Raw genomic sequence first — 7,035 nt, forward strand, 5'->3', positions numbered from 1 at the left:
GCCCACATGCACGAGAAGTCCTGACCTGTCAACTTTGACCCCTCCTGAATTTCCTTCTTTCTATTGTCATTCTTTCAAGACCTGTTCTCTCTGAGAGGACTCTCTCAGCACCAATGCCAACAGAAGTCTATCCAAAATACAGAGTCTAATGGTGGAGCCCTACTCTGGGTCCTTCCTTGGGTAGCCACAGTACTGGTAAAAAAAAAAAATAAACAAAAAACAAAAAAATAACCATACCATTTTTTACACAATTTGTGTCAGGTCGTAGATAGGTGATCTTGCCAAACAAACCCAATGACATCAGCAGAGATTCAAAATGAGGGAGAAGGAGCACTAAAATGCAGGAGGAAATAGAAAAAGATGAGGAAAAGGAGGAGGCAGGGCAGTAAGGAAAAGAATGAAGCAACAGAGAAAATCAGAATTGTGAGGGTGAATTAAGAAAGAGAGAAGAAGGTGCCAGCAGAGTTGAGGTCATGACAGGAATTTCTCACCACACACCAAAGTAATTTTATGAGAATCGTGGTATTCTAAAACCAGAGTGGGAAGATAGATTATGAAGAAATGGTGCCTTGCAAGACCGACTGGCCACCTTGGTGGCTGCTCCATCTCACACCTGAGGCAGAAAGATGATGGCCACAGAGAAGATGAAGTGTCGAAGGAGTCAGTCAACTGGCTCTAGACTCCAACTTGTTATGAAAAGTGGGAAGTACATGCTGGGGTAAAAGCAGGCAATGGAAATGATCAGACAAGGCAAAGCAAAACTGGCTATGTTTGCCAGCAGCTGCCCAGCCTTGAAGAATCTGAAACAGAGAGCTACACCATGTTGGCCAAAACGGATGTCCATGACCACAGTGATATTGAACTGGACCCAGCATGCGGAAATACTACTGAGCATGCACACTGGCTACCACTGATGCAGATGATTCTGGTATCATTAGAGGCATGCCAAAACAGACTGGTGAGAAGTAAATCATCCAAAACTTTCATTTAACAAAATTGGCCAGAGCTTGATTTAAATACACACAAACATGCACATTCACACCAAGAGTGCCTTTGTTTTATGTGCTAATGTTTTTCCTCTTTCTTTCATTATCCAAAATCTTAGAGTGATAGATGTATTTAGAGCAGGGGTTAGCCAACTATAGCCCACAGGCCAAATCCAAACATCACTTGTTTTTACAAATAAAATTTTATCAGAACACAACTACACCTATTCCTTTATGTACTGTATTGTCCATGGTGTTTTCATGCTACAAAGGCAAAGTTGAGTTGTTGTGACAGAGAACATATGGCCTACAAAGCCTAAAATATATGCTACCCAGCCCTTTAAAAAAAAGTGTCCTACCCTGATTTAAAGTAATCCCTCCAGACCAAACCAAGCATCCACTCAGGAAGAGGAGGGGCAGCCACTGTGGAGACAAGTGATGGCCTCTCTTGCTACTTTTCTAACACACTTATTCTTTCCTCCACCTGGACTGGACATTTGTTATCCAGACAGACACCTGGCTCATTCCATCACTGACTTCAGGTGTTGGTTAAAATGTCACCTTCTCAGGGGGTCCTGCCTGGTCATCCAGTTTAAGATAGCAAATACAACCCCCACCCCACCACAGTACATCCTCTCTCCCTCTTCTACCAAGTTTTAATACGATCTAACAATCTCTATATTTTACCTACTTATTTGTTTATTGCCTATCTTATCCTACCAGAATGTTAACTCTTTGAAGACAGGGATCTGGGGCTATGGTATTCACTACTGTATTCCTAAAGCATAGAATGGTCCTTGGAACATAGTGCTCAGTTAACTATGGTATTTGTGAAAATGATGCACCCTAAAAAGTAAGTATTATTACTTCTGTTTTACAGATCAGAAAACTAAGACACTATGAGATTAAAAGACTTGCTAGAGATACAGTGGAAGAACTAGTCATGGATTCCCAAGCCTCTGGGCTTAAGCACTACTGATGAGAACTATTTCCATGGCTATTGTGTGTCTCTACTGTTTATTCATTCCTCAGCTAGTTATTAAGCACAGCACCCTCTCTAGAGCCAGGTGATTCTGTGCATAATAGAAGAAGAAATATGACCATAGTCCTGACATGAAAAACCTCAAAGCCTTTTTCTTTCTCTCTCTCTATAAATGCATATAAACATAAAAGACATATGTGTGCCTTTTTGGCTTGCTTTGCTTTACTTTTTACAAGGAAAAATTTCAAACACACAAATGTTGCATAAAATAATGAACCCTAATAACATTTCCCCAATTCTGTTTTGTCAGTTCTCCTTCAACTTTGTTTGCTGGAGTATTGCAACACAAATTTCAGACATCATGCCATTTCACCTACAGATACTTCAGTATGTATCTCTAACTGAGAAGGATGTTTTAAAAAACCTAACCACCCAGCTATTATTACACCAAACAGAATTAACAATAATTCCTTCATATCCCATAATACCTAATTCACATTCAAATCTCCCTGATTGTTCTGAAGATGATTTTTTGTTTTTCAATTTACCCCATTTTTGATGTAAATATTTCTATACTAAACCTGTTTTGTTTCATTTGAAAACAAATAGAACAATTTTTATATTTTAAAAATAAATATTAGATAAATTAAGATACACACTAAATATTATAATGTGGAATACAATCCATCATTTTTTAAAGAGGACTAAATTCAGCAAAATAGGGCTCAAAGGAATGGCTAGATCAGGAAAGATGTCATGGAGGAGATGGCATTTGAACTTGGCCTTGAAGGATAGGATTTCAGTAGAGATTATGGGAGAGACATTGTCAATAAAAGAAAGATCCTGAGCCTCATCCCAAAGGAGAAGAAAGCAGAATGTGTCTGAAAAATAAGGGGTCCATTTTATTGGAGTACACGCCACCCATGAGCTGTGTTTTTCTGAGTGGAGATCCTAGGAAATTGCTAGAAATGTAAAAGGCCCAACCCCAATCTTATGGTCAGAATTTTGTGTCTTAAGCTCTCCAGGTTATTCTTTTTTTTTTTTTGTATTTATTTCTTTTTAGAGAGAGGGGAAGAGAATGGGGAAATGTTGGGAACTGCCCTACCTGGTTTCAGAAGCTGTAATCCCCCTATGGCTAAGGCTAAGTAAAGACCTTGGGACCATAAGCCACTAAGGAGACAAAGCTTATCCTCCCAGCAGAGGTGCAGCCTCTGCCCCCTTTACTTCACCCTGCTTGACCCCAGGCAGATGACTAGTTACCAATTAGAGAAGATTCCTCAAGGGAGGGACAACCTAAGACAGGCACAGTCGAAAAGTTGCCATCAAGGAAGGACTTAGGGGACTATAGAAAAAGGAGTAATAGACCCTCACCCCTTGGCTTTGTCATAGCCTGAGTCCTCATTCTATCTGTAAGAAGTCTCCAAATCTCTTGGTGGCCCATATTCCCCACCTGACTTAAGCCTGAAACAATGCCAAAGATGGGTGTGTCCCTGTGCTGGTAGGGGCAGTTCCCTGGGGCAATCAGGCCTAAGAAAGAATACATAAAATCCTGTGAAACCTGCTTTGCTAGGAATGCCCTCAATTTAAATAATATGGGTCCAAGCATAGAATGATTTTGTTTCCCAAAGTTTTATGGCCCTTTGGCTATCTGACCCTGACTCAGAACAAGCCCTCAGAGTTCTTTGAATGTTATCTATTGTTTGATTCATACTGCCTGACAATGATGATTAGCTTTACATATATACCCTGTATTCTTATGCAAATTAAACCCAATAAAAGCCCACTGAGGAACAGGCTCCTGGCCCTTCTCCTCTGAGAGATTGGCCACCTTTCCTCCCCAAGCAGATCTTGTCTTGGTAGACTTATTCTCATCCACGGCAGCCGTGCAGAGAAAGAGAGGGAGAGAAACATCAATGTGTGATTACCTCTCACGCTCCCACCTACTGGAGACCTGGCCTGCAACCCAGGCATGTACCCTGACTAGGAATTGAACCAGTTCACAGGTCCGAGATCAATCCACTGAGCCACACCAGCCAGGGCTCCAAGTGATTCTTAAACTCCTGAAAGTTTAAGTGATGATTGGACACAGTAGGACACACTGGAAGAAGGTGACCTTGAAACATAGCCTGAAGATATTTCGCCAAAACAGGGAAGTCCTCTTTAAGACTGTAGAAGAGATGCCTGATTGTGTCTGTGTTTTAGAGCTCTGAAGGGTGCATGAGAGAAACAAAGGGATGGAAAGAGGACCTTGAAGCTGGAAGATCAGAGGAAGTTTTACAGTGGCTGTGAAATGAAATTAGAGAAGCAACTTGTTTGTTTCCCAACTTCCATTCACTCTTTGGGTCCCCATTAACCCAATAGTCTTCTGGAGGAGCTGTGCCTTTCCTCACTCTCAGTGCATTTGTTTCAATGAGAGTTGCCTTCATCTCAGTGTCCAGGGTAGATCATGTGGCTCAGATCATTCAAAAAGAGAAGCATATTCTGGCCACAGTGATTGGTTTGAGGATGGGAGGATGAGCCAATTAGTTTCTGCCAGATATGAGGCTTTGTCTAAAACTTCTAGGAGCAGATGTAAGATGTCTTTTCCCATAAGGAATTTGCAGCCTCTTTGTGAGTGGAGGGGGAGAGAGTTTTTCTGAAAAAGGAGCCAATGAAGGAAGATGTCAAAACTGGTTACATTTGAACACTAGATCAACCTATACCTAAAGCCAAATCTACTCTTGAAATATTTATATTGAAAGGCTTTTGGAATCAGGGTTTTGGGGTGTTTGTTGTTGTTGTTGTTGTTGTTGTTGTTGTTGTTGTTGTTGTTGTTCTGAATGACCTAATCTGAACTTTGGCATTGGACTTCACCAAGGGAAACATTGATTCACAGGACATTGACAGGCTTTGGACTGCCACTGAGAGAAGAGATTGGGGAAACCAAAGGTAACTGATAGTGTTGCAGGTTTCCTAAGAAGTGGGCTCTAGGAAGATTTTTGTGCAGGAGGTTTACTGGGTAGTGCTCCCAAGGTCAACACCTCTGGGAGAGTGAAAGAAGCAGGACTGGGCAGAGGGAGATAAGGAGCTGCCACACAGCTGGTCCTATGGGGCACTGAGAGGGTCCTTCAGAGTTGGCTCAAATCAGCGCTCAGAGGCCACAGCTTTCACCTCTACTTTGACAAGTCATTGTATTCAGCTGCAGCCAAGACAGGGGCATGACCTTGGGCCAGGTGTCTTTCTTTCACTGTGTGTAGCTGTCAGCCATCAACACTCCCATGACTGGGGGAAGAGTGCTGACTCTGGGTACAGGTAGAGCAGCACAGCGATCACAACAGCTAGGTGTTGTACCCCAGTGAGTGGCTGTGAACAACTGACATGAGGAAGTGAGGAGGAACAGATGGAGTTAGGAGGGAAGATTTGGTTTTGAACTGATGGCATCTAAACACTTGGAAAGATGTTCCCCAGAGGTCAAGAAAGACATCAATCTGGAAACAACAGAAATAGAAACCACAGTTGTCGAACACCTCCCAAAAGGGAGTGTAGGTAGACAAAAATGAGGGAGAAGGAAGCTTGAGGAGCTCCCCAGAGAGACAAGGGAGGAGAGAAAAGAAAAGGAACCCATGACGGGAGAAACAAGCAGCAGTTAAATGAGGAAGAGAATCAGACAATGTTACAAATTTCAACATAATAGTGAAAATAGCAAATATGTATAGACAATTTACTCTGTGCCAGGCCGTGAACACTTACTGTATTCTACATTGTTCCTGGATAGGGAACTTAAAGAAGATGGTGGTCAATGAGTTGGGTCTGAGTTAATCAGCTGTGAGCAGTTAAATAGAGGGAAGTCTGGGATCTGGGCATGAAACAGGTATACTTGAAGCATGTGTATTTGCTGAGTAAAAAAAAGTCATCAAAAAGGAGAATGTGTGTGTGCTGAATAAATGTTATCCTTACCCTCCGAGTTCCTTTCCTGTTACTAGCTTTGTTAGGATATAATTCACATACCATACAATTCACTCATTTAAACTATACAATTCAATGGTTTTTAGTATATTCTCAGTTATGTGACCATCATCACAGTCAATTTTAGAACATTTTTGTCACCCTTTCGCTGTTGTTAAAGAACCCTTGTTTAAAGGACCCATGGACAAAGCCAACGGTGGGGGGTGGGGAGAGTAGGATTGAGGGTGGTAGGTGGGGGTGGGTAGGGAAAAAATGGAGACAACTGTACTTGAACAACAATAAAAAAAAGATATAATCCCTGTCTCTGCTTATTGGTTGTGGTAGTGACAAGCAGCATGAACACCGACTTTTCCAGTCTCACATTTTCATTGTATTAATGTATTTTCATTGTATTCATTATATTTTTGTTGTTTTGAGTGACTGAGTTTTGTGTGTATCTGTATTTTTTTAATTGCTCTGCCCAAAACAATCTTTGTTATGAGGCACTTTTTTAAAAAGAAATTTTATTATAGTACTTCCTCACTTGCTTTCCCTCTCCTTCACCTTTCTTTCCCCTTTCCTTTTCAAACTAGCATTGTAAACACTAGCTTTCTTCAGCGATTTCTTACAAGCAGCAGCAAATTATCACAGAAGCAAGGAGCCTGGGAGGGTGTGGGGCTGGCAACTCAGTGAAGGGTTCAGATGTGCTCTGGGAGGAATGAACCCAGCCTGGGCTCTGGGAGATGCAGCCAGGCTGGGCTGGGCTGCTCTGCCATCAGACAAAGAGAAGGCTGCACATGGGAGGCAGCAGATGCCAACAGACAGCTTTTGTGAGTCCCCTCATGTTAATTAACTTTTGTGAGAACCTTCATGTTAATTAACTTTGCTGGAGCTTTCCCTGGACTTGAAAGCTTTGGAGTGGTTTGTTTTTGTAAAATGCTTTGACTCCAGAGAGAGCAGCTTCAAGAGAGAAAAAAGGAGAAACAAAAAGAAAAAAGGGAAAATTTTTAAGTGGGGCTTTGCTTACCAGGAAATTTCTTCACTTGGCTCCTTTCCTCCCCTCCCCCGACAAGGACTGCCTCAACCAACAGAGAGCATTTAATGGCCTTTTTGTTGCCCTAAAAACTAAACAGAACCAGACTT

At 41.8% G+C, this 7,035-nt stretch overlaps 1 pseudogene; it reads left to right on the forward strand.

The window, feature by feature from the left end:
* Positions 1-626: 626 nt before the first annotated feature.
* LOC123819477 lies at positions 627-969 on the forward strand (annotated as a pseudogene).
* Positions 970-7,035: the final 6,066 nt, after the last annotated feature.

The sequence above is a fragment of the Phyllostomus hastatus genome, unplaced genomic scaffold, assembly GCF_019186645.2.
Source record: "Phyllostomus hastatus isolate PE091 unplaced genomic scaffold, TTU_PhHast_1.1 phas_contig_312, whole genome shotgun sequence".
Classification (NCBI taxonomy): Eukaryota; Metazoa; Chordata; class Mammalia; order Chiroptera; family Phyllostomidae; genus Phyllostomus; species Phyllostomus hastatus.